This window comes from Lissotriton helveticus, chromosome 1_1 (assembly GCF_964261635.1).
Source record: "Lissotriton helveticus chromosome 1_1, aLisHel1.1, whole genome shotgun sequence".
In the NCBI taxonomy this organism is placed as follows: Eukaryota; Metazoa; Chordata; class Amphibia; order Caudata; family Salamandridae; genus Lissotriton; species Lissotriton helveticus.
This window is the reverse complement of record NC_136057.1, coordinates 1,205,958,604-1,205,973,734: the sequence shown is the minus strand read 5'-3', so window position 1 is coordinate 1,205,973,734 and position 15,131 is coordinate 1,205,958,604. Positions and strand designations below refer to the sequence as shown.

Below are 15,131 nucleotides of genomic sequence, written 5' to 3'. Positions count from 1 at the left end.
GTCAAACCAATTTTGTCCACAAATTGAGAAGTCGAGGAAGCATGTAAACAAATCTGTTTCAGCTTACATGAGAGACCATGGAATGGGCTCCCTGTACAACAATAACTTGCGTTACTACATGCAAGATATCTACAGAGGAGATGGAGTTCACTTCTCAGATGAGGGCAACAGAATTTTCACTCTGAATTTAAGAATGTGCATTGGTACCTACTTATAAGTACCTAAATGTACCATAAACCCAAAAGCTCTTCTCAGAGCTACCCTACATCTAATCACTCACAATTATTATTTTACTCTAACATTTTTCACTAATTTTCAACAAAGTACGCTCCCTGGGGCGCTACCCGGTACGCGAACCGGGAGCTAACCTCGCGAAATTTTTAAAAAAAATGTTTTTTTTCGCACATATAAGCCTCCTCAGCCACCCTCACAAAACCTAGGGGGTCAAGATAACTCTACCGTGCCCCCTTCTACCCATTCTGAACATTATTTGCCCTCCATCTTGTATTTAATTCGACCGAAACACAAAATGGTGGACTCCCGGAACGCTTAAGGTCCGTGAACCGAGGCGCTCAACGGTTCGCGTACCGGGTCGCTCCCTGGGAAGCGCACCATCAAAAAAGGTGGGAAAGTAGTTCACAGAAAAGCCACTGGAGACAATTTCACCAAATATAGATTAGCTCATACTACATACCAATCCCTACCATTTTCACAAATTTGATTGGAATTCCATTGAGCCATTTAGCCTGTAGACCTCTCTAAATACCCTGAGGTAAATTACTTCACAAAACACATCTGAAGTGTTGGAATTGACAACCAATGAAAATGTTACTTTCATTTTCTACTTTTTTTACCTGACATTTCATTGGTTATATACCTCAATATATATAAAGGAAGAGAAGAAAACACAGCCATTTTGACTACTACTTCTTGATGTACATTTCAATAGTATTTTCACTAATTCCTTCAACTTCTTTCTAAAGGTAAGTTTTTATTTTTAAAACTGAAGTATATTGTGCACTATAAGTTAATATGGTAAACTTTTTCTGATAGTTATATACTATCCCTCTGTAGTAGTTATAGATTTAGATAGACTTCTCTGTTATAGTTATGGATGGAGTTAGGCTTCTCTTGTATAATTATGAATTTACTTACGTTAAATCACATACACTTTTTTATATTCCTACTTCCACTCTGATACTATACACTGCCCAAAGATAAATTCACTGATAAAAACTGCCTATCTAAAATTAATCCCAACAGTGCCCTATCTCTACTAATATATATTTTTTTAATCTAAATTTCAGGCAAAATGGAAGGCGAACAGAAAGTTGAATTTCAAACTGTCCTGCAAGAGAGCAGCCAAGAAATCAATGATGAAAATGATATTGAATTTTTCGATGAAACTTTAGACAAAGAACTACTGCAATGTGTACAAGCAGTAGATAACCTCCTTGAAAATGAGGACATTTTACACCCTCAGAGACTACAATGTATATTCAATGATAATTATGAAATTTCTGACAATGAAATGTTAGAAAGTTTAATAAATTATGAAACACAATCACAATAAAAAAAAATGCTTAAAAAATAAAGAAAATAAAAAATAATCAACAAAAACAACAATCAATTAACATACAGCATTTGAAAAGTCTATCATTCATTTTTCATTGTAGTACGCTGCCCAGAACGCTTCCCGGTTCGCGGACCGGGCGATCCCCACGCAAAAAAAAACCAATTTTTTTTTTTGTTTTTTTTGCCCCGCGGGGCCCTTTTAAAACCTCCACATTAAACCTAGGGGGTCAGGGAGGATCTAGTATGCCCCCTTATGGTCATTTTCGCCTTTGTTTTGGCCTCCTCTTGTCTCTCAATCCTACCGAGAGACAAGATGGCGGCCGCTCCGGACTGTTTAGAATGTTGACAGACACCGGAGAGCCAATCAGCTTAGCTACGCGAAGTTCCGGTACGCTTAAGGTCCGCGGACCGGAGCGCTGCCCAGAGCGCGCTTACAGATATATATCTTTTTTTAAACGTTAATTTCTCAAAATCCACTGGAGCACATATATTGAGACCTAGAAAAGGCACATCGGGCTACCAGTCCCTACAATTTTGCCAAGTTTCATGCAAATCCATTCAGCCGTTCGGGCTAAAAGTGAGGCCAACCGCCCTATGGAAAACTCAATGTTAAAAACACGTTTTGGGACCCCCCTTTTTTCTCGGCCCCCCCTTGACGAAACCCCCCCAAATTTCCAAGGGCTGCTCAGAAACAAAATGTTCCATTTTCCAGAAAATTTCAGCCAATTCCGTCCACAAACGCCAAAGTTATTAGACATAGAATTTTCAAAAATCCCATAGGGAAAAAATCCTAACTATATATACCTACTGGCGACCGCCAGTAGGTAATATATATATATATATATATATCAATCAATGCTCGAAGGTGTCCACCTTTGAGTAGCACGCGAACAGCAGCTTGGTTTATGTATAGGTGAGGACGGGGATCCACTCGTAGACGCCGCTCCGTACGGGATCTGCCCGACGCGTTTTGAAGCTCCATATGCTTCTCTTCAGGGGCTTTAACGGAAGCGGTGTGCGCAACCCCCGACCCACTTCCCCATTTTATATATAACACACCCACCGATGGGAGGCTCAAATGAGACTGTGCATTCTGGGAAGTGTGGTCCGGGAAGCACACAATCAAGTCCTGTATGGACTCCACAAGTGGGCCCGTCCTCGATTCCAAGTACGACTGCTGCTTCACTTTCGTGACCCCCAGGGTACCGGGGTGGTGCATACTCCGCGGCTGGACGGCCGCGTATAAATCAATGCTCGAAGGTGTCCACCTTTGAGTAGCACGCGAACAGCAGCTTGGTTTATGTATAGGTGAGGACGGGGATCCACTCGTAGACGCCGCTCCGTAAGGGATCTGCCCGACGCGTTTCGAAGCTCCATATGCTTCTCTTCAGGGGCTTTAACGGAAGCGGTGTGCGCAACCGCCGACCCACTTCCCCATTTTATATATAACACACCCACCAATGGGAGGCTCAAATGAGACTGTGCATTCTGGGAAGTGTGGTCCGGGAAGCACACAATCAAGTCCTGTATGGACTCCACAAGTGGGCCCGTCCTCGATTCCAAGTACGACTGCTGCTTCACTTTCGTGACCCCCAGAGTACCGGGGTGGAGCATACTCCGCGGCTGGACGGCCGCGTATAAATCAATGCTCGAAGGTGTCCACCTTTGAGTAGCACGCGAACAGCAGCTTGGTTTATGTATAGGTGAGGACGGGGATCCACTCGTAGACGCCGCTCCGTACGGGATCTGCCCGACGCGTTTCGAAGCTCCATATGCTTCTCTTCAGGGGCTTTAACGGAAGCGGTGTGCGCAACCGCCGACCCACTTCCCCATTTTATATATAACACACCCACCGATGGGAGGCTCAAATGAGACTGTGCATTGATATATATTTACATATATATATATATATATGTGTAAACAATGGCTCTGGGGGCCTTTACATTACAGTGAGGTCAAGATAAATCACTGTAATCCTTCAAAATCGGGAAGCTACACTGTGGAACCCACTGAGGGTCATCTACATAATACAAGTCCCACAATGCACGCTACCAAGCAGGCAGACTAGAGGCCATTTAAAACACGTGAGACTTGTTGCAGAAGCTTTCATACCCCTGAGGAAAGAGCGTACAGCTCTGAAACGCGTTGGGAATGGTTTAAATCACGGATGAAACTTCACCTTCACATGCAATATTAAAGGTGTTGGAACCTTACTGCTGCGGAGTGCTTCTTCATTGCAGAGCCATTGTTTACACACACACACACACACATATATATATATATATATATATATATATATATATATATATATATATATATATATATGAGATGTGGTAAAGGCATACGTTGTACAATATACAATCTAAAAAAAGGCAGGAAAAAAAATACGTGGCCAAGGCATGTAGAGTATTTCCCTACATTGTTCCATCATACAACCCCAGAAAATAACTTGGTTGCTGACTTTAGCAAAAATATATTCCCGCAGTCACCAGGTACATCCTTCCCACTTATGGACAGCTTCTCTGTAGGAACTGCTACCCTGATGTGGTGACCTGTTGTCTGCTGCCCTCTTGCCTGGATGAGAAGGACTGGACCTGCATCTGTTGAACCCAGGACACCAAAGTGACTCTAAGAGCTAGTTGGCTGGCCTCCTGACTTGAGGCTTAGGGACAATGCTCCAACAACCTTGAACCCAGCACCTCGACTCTGCTGTCTGTAAGTCTACCCTACCAAGTGGTGTCACTCCAGTTCTGGTTCCTTGGAAGTGGACCTAAGGTGCTCTGCCAGCCTCTGTGGGCCCAAAATAACCTACGCATCTCCTCCACGACGTGACACATCTCAAGTAGAACCAGCGCATTGGCTTTTCTGTTTGACGCATCGCCTTAGAAACTGATGATTTGCCTCAGCTGTGAGGGTTCTTCTGATGCAAAGGTCTCCTCATTGACCCCAAAGCCACATCACAACCTCTGCCTGTGCAAAGCACTCTCAACACAGGCCCCCCATATCTCTCGTTGGCAGCAGCCTTGATGATGACACAGGTTCTCACACCACAGCCCTACAGCACCTCAGAACTGAAGCATTGCCTCGACTGCTCAATGCACCTTCGGGTTTGAAACTCGCAATGCTCTGCAAACCAGGTTTTAAAGTAGTGGGCTTAACTGGGTCCCTGTAGCAAGCCTGTGCCCCATTGTGGTAGGTCTGACCTTATTACTTGGTCCCTGCCCAGTGCAACCAGATATCCACAGTTGGCGTTTTGTGCTTTTTGGCACTGTTTTTACTGAAATAGTCATCCACATTACTAGTCCTCCCTAAAGACTAGATTTTAGTCCTGTTTTTTCAGGAATGCACCATGTACCAAAACAATGGTAGAATGATATTATGAGAGTTCATGTCTCAGAGAGATAGAAGATGTCATGATGACTCATAACATCAATTCAATCATTGTCTTCAATGACATAGTGTGATTCCACCACATTTAAATTCAGCTTGTTATCATTTCCATTTTTTTGGGTCCTGCTTTAGAGATTGCTGCCTTAGCACAGCTTCAAATAATTTGAGGGGCACACTCAATCCTTTCACTTAGGCTCTATTTGAACCCCTTGCCCTCTACAAACCACTAGAGAGGAGACCCCACACATTTCTATATTATAATTATTGGGTGATATAATTTTTCCTTAAATAACAATCACTACCTTCTGTTTTTTGCTTCGATCCTATAATCTGCTTATTGATTAGGCATTGGTTAGATTTCACATAATTTAGTTGAGTGCTCTTGGGACTCACATTGGCTGCCATATTTTGGTCAACACAACCCTCCCACCACTCCCTGCATTCCAAGATTTTGGTTGAGGTAATATCACTCCTTATTATGGGCTTACAACCTCTAAGTTCATAAAGTCAGTATATGGCCTTGATCTGTGATTTATTAACACTATCTAAGGGGTTATTTGCTACTCTTGTAACCCCTACAGATATACCTTTCCTTAAGAGAGCCCCTCTGTCATAATCTCTACCATCTTAAAGCTGTCTTTCCTAACCATTTTGCTCAGTTTGCGGATCAATATTGTATGACTGGTGGAGTCTTTCTTCCATTTCATTGTTCTTGTAGTGTATTGTGCATATGCAGCCTTGCCAGCCCAGAGCATCTAGATGGACAATTCAGGGTAAGGTCCATGTGGAAGGTTTATTTCAATATCCCTTATAACCGTAATAATTTTTTCAATATTACCATTTGGTGGACCAGCAATATGTGTTCTGTCTCTCATCAGGTTGGAGAAGACGCAGTTGCAAGGCCGCCAGACCAGGCGCATTATTTGAATCCTGTAGAATGGGCATTAGTGAAGAAACATGCAAGAAAATCGTGTCTAGCACCAAGGTGGGATAAACAACTTCAAGTCATACTTGTCACTACCACAGCAGTGAAGTGTGCAGGTTTACCTAACAGGATTCATGCTAGCTATACCAGTAGAATTCCAAGCCCATTTGAAGAACAAGAACATCAACTGACCGAATCAGCTGGGACACCAGAAGCTGAAGGTTGTGAAGTCCAAGAATCTAGATTCTGAAAAACAAATAGATGATGAACAACAAAGTACAAGTCAAGAAGACTGGATACCAGTTATCAAAATACCTGAAGCTGTTATCAAAATAAGAAGAAATAAATTAGAGAGATAGGCAAGTAGACAGGAAAAGACAGGGAAAGTAGAACACACTCAGGAAGAATTGAACAAAGCTATCGAGACTCCTGAGCAGGGATGGATAGAAGAAGAAGAACAAGTTCAAGCAGAAGAAGAAAAAATTACAATAAGACCTGAACAGGACCAGTTAGAAGTAGAAGAACAAAATACAGAAAAATACATAACAAAGACAATCAGAAAGTGAGGAAAAACAAGAACAGATTGTGCCTAGACATATTGAAAATAAAAGAACTTTCGAAGACGACAAAGAAGGTGAAAGTGCAGTTCAGGTCAAAAGAGTTAGAGAAGGTGACAATTGGCCAGGAGGAGTTAAGAGACTAAAATATTATTTAAGGAAAACAAGTAAGAACCCAGAGCAAGTAAATGAGGTTTCAAGTCAAACTGAACCAAAGAAGTTATTAGCAAAATCCACACGAAGAAGCCCAAGATTGAGGAATCTGAACAGAAAATATAGTGCCCCTGAGTGGACCAATGTTATTTTAGAAGAATTCGAGAATTTAGATTTAGGTGAGGAATCAGAGGAAGTTAATTTTGCACATGTTGATGACAACAGAAATAAAAAGAGTGTATTTTGAAATGAAGAAAGGAAAGAGAAAAAAAAAGTCTTAGATCAAAATGGCAGAAATTGATGTTGCCTGCACAACCGAAACAAAGTATTAAATGAAAATGTCTTAGTTCTTGCTTATGTAGTATTCTATTAGTAGTACTGGTGTGGTTATTTTTAACAGTGGGAGTGCCTTTATTAATGGAAACAGGTAACACAAATAATACAATTACTAATGAGAAAGTAGATAGAATAGAGGGAACTAAAATAGAAATAGGGGTAGAAGATGAGATAAACTATCATCATAATGAACCAGACAATGATTTGTCTTTAAATGTGTTTACTAAGTTGTTATTTCAGTACGTTAATACAATGGAAATTATTGATTGTTATATCTGTATGAAGTTACCCTCATCTGTGTCAGAAGAGGTGACCTATCACCATATACCTTTAACATGGTGTTTCATGTAGTGTTGTATCAAGTTTATTACATGTAACCAGGAAACTTCAGTATTTCTATTCAAACTTAGATGTAGTATTTTCTGAACAACCTATTAGAAAGAATATGAATCCAGTACTTACTAGTAAAGATGCACAGTTTATGGATGAATTTTTCTTAACAATTAGTTCAATAGATATAGCACAGGCACACAAGGATAACCTAACATGTATATTACGTGAAGAAGAAAAAGAGGTTTTGAATTTAGTAGAAGAAAGAAGACAGGATTTAACAAAGAAAGCTGCTGAACAGAAATCTCATGTACCTTCATGATCTGAGAAAGAGGAAATGTATGCAAAGGGCAACACTAATGCTGCAATGTCCCTAGACTTTGTGAAAAAGGGAAAATTCTGCCTTCATAGGTTAAAGACAGATTATAATAAAATTGTCATTGGTTCCAGTGAATGTGAACACAACTTCCTAATTTTAGGAGGATGGGGACTGAAAGGGGGAACTGATCCTGTATTTCCCGGAGTTTATTATGTGTGTGGGATTAATGCCTATTATAGGTTGAAAAAATAAAGAACAAGACGACCGACCAAGGTTTAGCACAACCAAAACACAAGTACCATCAATAAATCTAACTTCGGTGCGACACACTTCCTGTACCCGTTGTCCCAAGGTGCAATTCAGGTCAATTTGTTCATAAGAAAGCGGAAGGCCACTCATTGAAATCCAACACAAATTCATTCAGGCCAATGATAATATTTTTTTTTATTTTGGTTGTCTTTACCAAGACGACACACAGCCAACGTGTTTCGTTCCTTGTTGGAACTTCGTCAGGGCTCCAATAGATAAATGCCGAATCGGCGTAGCAACTTGATCCAGGTCAATTCAAACTAATGAAAAGAACACCGTTTGGAGATTCGTTTTTAAAAGTTATTTTACACTTTTGATGTAAAAAAATCTACTTTTACCATGGAACCAGATTATAATAAAAAGTGAAGAATAACTTTCAAGCATAGTTCTATAAGTTTCACAGTTGAAACTTTAAGAATAGACTGTTATTCTCCATCAAGAACTCCTATACAAATGTTGCTTTACCTAAAGAGTTACAAAGAGCTTTGAAAACATGTTCACTTTAGCTCCATACTTTTCTGTAATAGTTAGCATGCCTCAAACATCAAAGAAACAGCCCTGTGGGATTAAGGAGTGCAATTTAAAGTTGCCTTTTTAAATCCAAAATGTAGGTTACTCCAGACGATACAGCATTTTGGTTGACATGAACAACTACTGCAGTATTTTAAAACTGTGTGTAGCCAGGACATAAAAGAGTACAGTGATATATATATATATATATATATATATATATAAGGAGAAAGAGCCGTTTGTGAATAAATCAATCTAATCACCGAGAGGAGTGCCGTGACTTTATTTTTTGGGAAGAATAATTGCAAGACCTTGTCCTGGTCTTGACACGGGCACCAACTGTGGAAGTGTTCCCACTGTACAGGACGCTGTGAGAGGAGATATATATATATATACACATATATATATTTAAATCCTGGAATGCATATTCAAGCCACACCACTGTGCTCAGTTTAAAGTTCCTTTACTCTGGCAGCAAACACAGCATAACGAGTTTCAACTCTCTCTCTATCTCTCTCTCTCTCTCTCTCTCTCTCTCTCTCTCTCTCTCTCTCTCTATATATATATATATATATATATATATATATATATATATATATATTACCTACTGCGGTTGCCATAGGTAGTTATAGTTAGGACCTAGTTTCCATAGGAAATCCGCAACATTCGATTTGGAATAACTTTGGCGCCGGTGAATGAATCTTCGCGAAATTCTCCAAGAAAATGGCATGCTCCACTCCGCTTCTTCCCTGATTCGTCAAGCTGGGGTCGAGAAAAAAGGGGGTCCCAAAACGTCCTGAACTGCTGAAAGGAATTACACCAAATTTGGAGAAAAGGTAGAGTTTGGTTCGCAGATTACCCTTTTTGTTAAATGGTGTAAATCCGTTCAGTAGTTCCTGAGAAAATCAAAAGTAAAATCATAGATATATCCACAGGCGAGTACCTTCCCCAGCACAAGCTGAATGCTAATTGGCTGTCGACACTCCAAACCAGGAAGTGGTACGCGTACCCTGCGAAAAAAAACTTATGATAGCGGGGGGCACACGGCAGCCCCGGAGACCGCCACCCCCGGGGCTTTATTACTAAGTATGCAGGGGGGTTCACGGCCCCCCACAGCCCCGGGGACTGCCACCCCCCGGGGCTTTGAATTAAATTAAAAAAAAACCTGTGTGGGGGCTCAAGCCCCCCCACACTACCCCGGGGCAAAGTAATTATGATAGCGGGGGCACATGGCCCCATGCAGCTCCGGAGACCGCCACCCCCGGGGCTTTGATATTAATGACCGTCACCCCCCAGGGTTTTATTACTAAGTATGCGGGGGGGCACCCCTGCAGCCCTGGGGACTGCCACCCCCGGGGCTTTGAATTAAATAAATAAAAAAACCTGTGTGGGGGGCTCAAGCCCCCCCACACGCCCCGGGGACTGCCATCTCACTGGGGCACTAATATGTAAAATAGGGGGATCCGTGACGGATCCCCCAGCCCCAGGGACCACCACCCCCGGGGCTTTTAACAGGTGGGAGCTGGAGCCCTCGATGGCCCAGGGGACCGCCACCCCCCAGGGCCGGCTCCTGCAGTGTCCCGGGGTACCCACCCCCGGTACACTGTAGTTGCTATGGTAGGGCGGGAGCCTCGCGGCTCCCACCCTATTATAGCAAACTTCTTTGGTTTTTGGAAGAGAGAGCAGGAAACCTGCGCTCTCTTCCAAAAACCAAAGACTATTGCTTTTCTGCATGGGGAGCAGCATGTTAGCTGCTCCCCAAGCAGAAAAGCAATGCCGGCTCCCGCAGGATGCAGGAAGCCGGCAGTATTTATGATTCCCTTAAGTCATCGCTGCGATGTCTAAAGATTCCCTCCCATCCTACTTAAGGAGTGAACGGACAAGACTCATGCTGAGAAACACCACCCTACTTAAGGGAATCATAAATACTCACCTTGTACGGACTTCAAATGCCACAAGTCCCGGTGTTTTGACCCCACCCACTCAGGGCGGACGACGCCCAATGTGCAAATAAAAAGTGTTTGTTCATCACAAGGTGAGCCTGGTGGTTTTTCAACCTAGTCCATGAAGAAGGGGCGTGTTCTGGCCCCGAAAAGCGTCGGACTTACTTTCTAACCAAGAGGCAATTTCTAGACATCGCATGGGAGCCACATAAAGACTGGAAGGTCGGGTTGCTGTGGTTGAGCCCTCCTGAAGCGCTTGCGCAATTTGCTCCTGATATTTTGACGGTCCGCCATGACCGCGGGAGGGGCTCCACTTCAGAGGCAGAACAAGCACCTCTATCTTTGAAGACTGGGACGAGTGACAAGACGCTCGCCTAACAGCGCAACAACCCTTTATAAATGCAGCGATGTCTAAAGATTCCCTCCCATCCTACTTAAGGAGTGAATGGACAAGAATCATGCTGAGAAACACCACCCTACTTAAGGGAATCATAAATACTCACCTTGTACGGACTTCAAATCCCACAAGTCCCAGTGTTTTGACCCCACCCACTCAGGGCGGACGACGCCCAATGTGCAAATAAAAAGTGTTTGTTCATCACAAGGTGAGCCTGGTGGTTTTTCAACCTAGTCCATGAAGAAGGGGCGTGTTCTGGCCCCGAAACGCGTCGGACTTACTTTCTAACCAAGAGGCAATTTCTAGACATCGCATGGGAGCCACATAAAGACTGGAAGGTCGGGTTGCTGTGGTTGAGCCCTCCTGAAGCGCTTGCGCAATTTGCTCCTGATATATATATATATATATATATATATATATATATATATATATATATATATATATATATATATATATATATATATATATATATATATATATATATTACTCCAACCGGTCACTGTGCATTCGAAAACATGCACGCTCACCAGTACGCAGACAACAAAATACGTGTCACCAAGCCAGTCTTCAATATATGATTTTATTAATCAAATCATAAAGTGCAGGGGTGCAAAGCAAATCGTCGGACAGACGCGTTTCGGGCGTGAACGCCCTTGCTCACTGTTGACGGGAAAATGGACTAGAACATATTTAAGTACCACACAATTAGAAAATGCGCGCCCATTTCAAATTTGAAAAACAACAACATAAACGAGGGACTGAAATCAGTTTCAAAAGTGTTGAGTACAGGTTCTATGGGGGCCATTTTGTAGTGGAGTTGCCTAACATAGAAACTAACAGTTCAAATACCAAAAAATATATGTATATACATGGATGATATGTATTGGATAACCAGTCTTAACTCAATAAGTCAAATATATCTGTACAAATACAGTATGACAATACTGGTCATCGTATAGTCAATTCATCCACAATTAATAAATGGTAACTTCTATCCAATAATAAATCCAGAGAAGGTTGCCCCATAGCGGAACGTGCATGATAGTTAAATCACTATAAGTTTACAAATAGAAAACGCTGCACACAAATATGTTATAGAATAGCCCAGTATATACATGATATAAATCAAATGAATTACATAAATTAATGAATTAATGGTGAGGAAGTGATCTAAAAGTAAATGACTAATAATGAAAAAACATGATGTGCATTAGAAGGCAAACATTGCTTTAAAAACATGATCTTAAGATGTTACTTCACATCCTAATTTGCTACAGTATCAGACAAAGTGAAATGGAAAACATCTGAGTGGCGAAAGGCTAGTATTCTTGTTTCAATAGATAGCATGATGATCAGAAATCCACATGGTTGAGAACTGTTTTTAAAGTAAATGATTAGATATCTCTGCAGGACACAAAGCATAAACTACAGCATAAATATACTGCTACAATGCTGTACAGCTGTGTCAGTGCCGTGTATAGACAATAGTGAACTCACTTACTAGGGAGCACAGAACGTATAAACAGTTAAAGATTGTACAGAATATTACCAAATTACAAAAAGTTACTCAAGTCTTCTCCCATATTTAAACCTCCCGGGGTCTTGCTGTTTAATCGTACAATGTATAAAGATTCTAGTTGTCTAAGTCTTTTTTCGTAATCACCCCCTTTCTTACTGGTTTTCACGGCATCAATCACAAAATTGTTAAGATGAGACAAATTCCTTTTGTGAATTAAGTCAAAATGTCGTGCTACCGGGTAGCTCTGGTCACAGTTCACTATGGCCCTAAGATACTGGAGAATACGCTGGTGCACTGGAAGTTTCGTGCTACCCACGTAACGCAAATTGCACGCACACGTGAGAACATAAACTGCCAGCTCAGTTTTACATGTGTAATGGGCCTTAATGGTAACTGGTTTGGAATCAAAAGGGGTGAAATATGTTTTGGTATTTACACCAAATTTGCAAGCACGGCAAGAGATGCATCGAAAAAAACCTTTTCTAGGTGATAGCCATTCAACGTTCTTGGGTATTTCAGCCGAACTTGAAACAAGTTCTTTGCGCATACTATATGCCCTTCTATAGGTCACAGTGGGTTTACTGGGCATATATATATCTATAATACTATTATAAAGAGAGAACTTGCACCTTTTGGCCAGGTAAACTCGGGAACCACAGCGCCAATCCACACACCCAATACATTGTTGGAATCCTCAGGGTGTGTAGATGGACATAGGCAACATTAAATTTAAAAAAAAACGTAAATTAAAAAATAAAATTTTGTAAACAAAGTTGTCCTCTAAAACAAGCGCCGGCGGCGACGTAGCGCTGACCGCGACCTAGACGTAATGACGATATGCGGGGAGGAGTGGTGACGTGTGGCGAGGAGTGGCGGTGGAGTCCGGAGTGGGCGGCGGCTCAGGTAAGGCAAAGGGCGGCGAGGAGTGGCGGTGAAGTCCGTTGCGGGCGGCTCAGGTAAGGCAAAGGCAGGCTGGAGGCGGGCTGCGGGAGGCGGGCGGGAGGATCGAGGCGCGAGGCGGGAGGCGAGAGGCGGGAGGCGGGCTGGGCAATGTCGGGGCTGGAGGCGGGAGGCGGGCTGGGCAATGTCGGGGCGGGCGGCGAGGGGCGGCGGCGAGGCGGGAGGGATGCGGTCTGGGCAATGTCGGTGCGGGCGGGAGTGCACAGAGCCTTAAAATGCTGCCCCCAGCCCCCTTCTGCCCCGGGCAACGCCGGGGCGGGCTGCTATATATATATATATATATATATATATATATATATATATATATATATATATATATATATATATATATATATATATATATGTGTGAAAAGCAAACGCCCAGGAGCTTGGGAAAAAACACGACCTCTCTCTGCCCTCCGGCCTTTTCATGCAACCTGTTTGCTTTTGTCATGTTGTGGTTCAAGGTGCCTACGCGTTTCAGGGTCAACAGCCCCTTCTTCTTGGGCAGTGTAACATTCACAACAGATTCCTGTTTGCATTTTCATTCAAGTGGTTTTATTCCCATCTCCGGCCTACAGGCGCGTGTCTCGATTGCATTGTCCCTTGGTGCATTGTGGGAGATGGGGTCCTGCAAAACAGATAAAATCTCCTTTTAGTAAGTTCTGTCATCAATTTCCAATTGTACAAATGTTCATTACTATGAGTGAGTTACGATAAAAAGCAGACAGGCTGTCGTTCGCATGTTTGAGCGTGGTGCTGTGAATGTCCAGATTTGTATCCGACTACAGCCTCAGATAGCTGGCAGCTGGCGTTTTTTCCAGGTATCGATGGTTCCTTTCCCCACGGCCGGGGCGGCCGTGTATAAATGTGAAAAGCAAATGCCCAGGAGCTTTGGAAAGAACACGACCTCGCTCTGCCCTCCGGCCCTTTTCATGCAACCTGTTTGCTTTTGTTGTGTTGTGGTTCAAGGTGCCTACGCGTTTCAGGGTCAACAGCCCCTTCTTCTTGGGCAGTGTAAAATTCACAACAGATTCCTGTTTGCATTTTCATTCAAGTGGTTTTATTCCCATCTCCGCCCTACAGGGGCGTGTCTCGATTGCATTGTCCCTTGGTGCATTGTGGGAGATGGGGTCCTGCAAAACAGATAAAATCTCCTTTTAGTAAGTTCTGTCATCAATTTCCAATTGTACAAATGTTCATTACTCTGAGTGAGTTACAATATTATGTACAATATTGCAATATCTGTACATGCATCCCGACTCCCTATGGGTACTTTAAGAATTTTATCACAATATGACCTACAATACACTTTTTTTTGTATGTGGGCCTTTTAATCTCAATGAAACTTAATTCGTTAACCACTATATGCACTTTTATATATTTTTTGTCATAATCTATGGCAAGAGATATCCTCTTTTTTGCAAGCCTTTCAATTAAATTCGTTCTCCACTATAATTCTGTATAACTCATATATGAGAAACACAGCACACCAACTCTCCATCACGAAAACCACATGTATAGTATGTTCACATTCCATGAGCCTATCTAGCATTTGAGCATTGTATATCATGTTACCATCAATAATCAGGCATTTTGGATTGTCTAGAAGTTAATTAAAGTGTATTGGTGGATTTCCAAATATTGGCACATTTCATGTCTTTTGAAGACCCTTTTCATATATACTGTACGATTATGAATTTTTTCATTTAATGCTTGGTACATATGGTTGTATTTGCACACAGTAAATGTTTACAGCGGTTTCGATGAAATCAGCACGCTTGCATTGTTAAGGGCATAACATGCATTATGCAGTGAACTCTCATGTTATTCTTAAATGTGCTGATATGGAATAAGGTGGTACCTTAGCATATTTACATATAATGAACTCACAAATGTATATATTCTAGGGACACAATTGATTTAATC

The 15,131-nt window shown here is 42.1% G+C and overlaps 1 protein-coding gene across 2 annotated transcripts in view; it reads left to right on the top strand.

Annotated features, from left to right (window-relative positions):
* IL17REL (interleukin 17 receptor E like) overlaps nucleotides 1–15,131 on the top strand; it is a 705,004-nt gene that overhangs the window by 216,950 nt on the left and 472,923 nt on the right. The window contains exon 3 of one of the 2 annotated variants that reach the window (XM_078679543.1): nucleotides 9,027–9,240. The exons of the other annotated variant lie outside the window; for it this stretch is intronic. The gene's annotated coding sequence lies outside the window, so the exon portion shown is untranslated. The remainder of the gene's footprint in view (nucleotides 1–9,026; nucleotides 9,241–15,131) is intronic. 2 annotated transcript variants of the gene reach the window in all.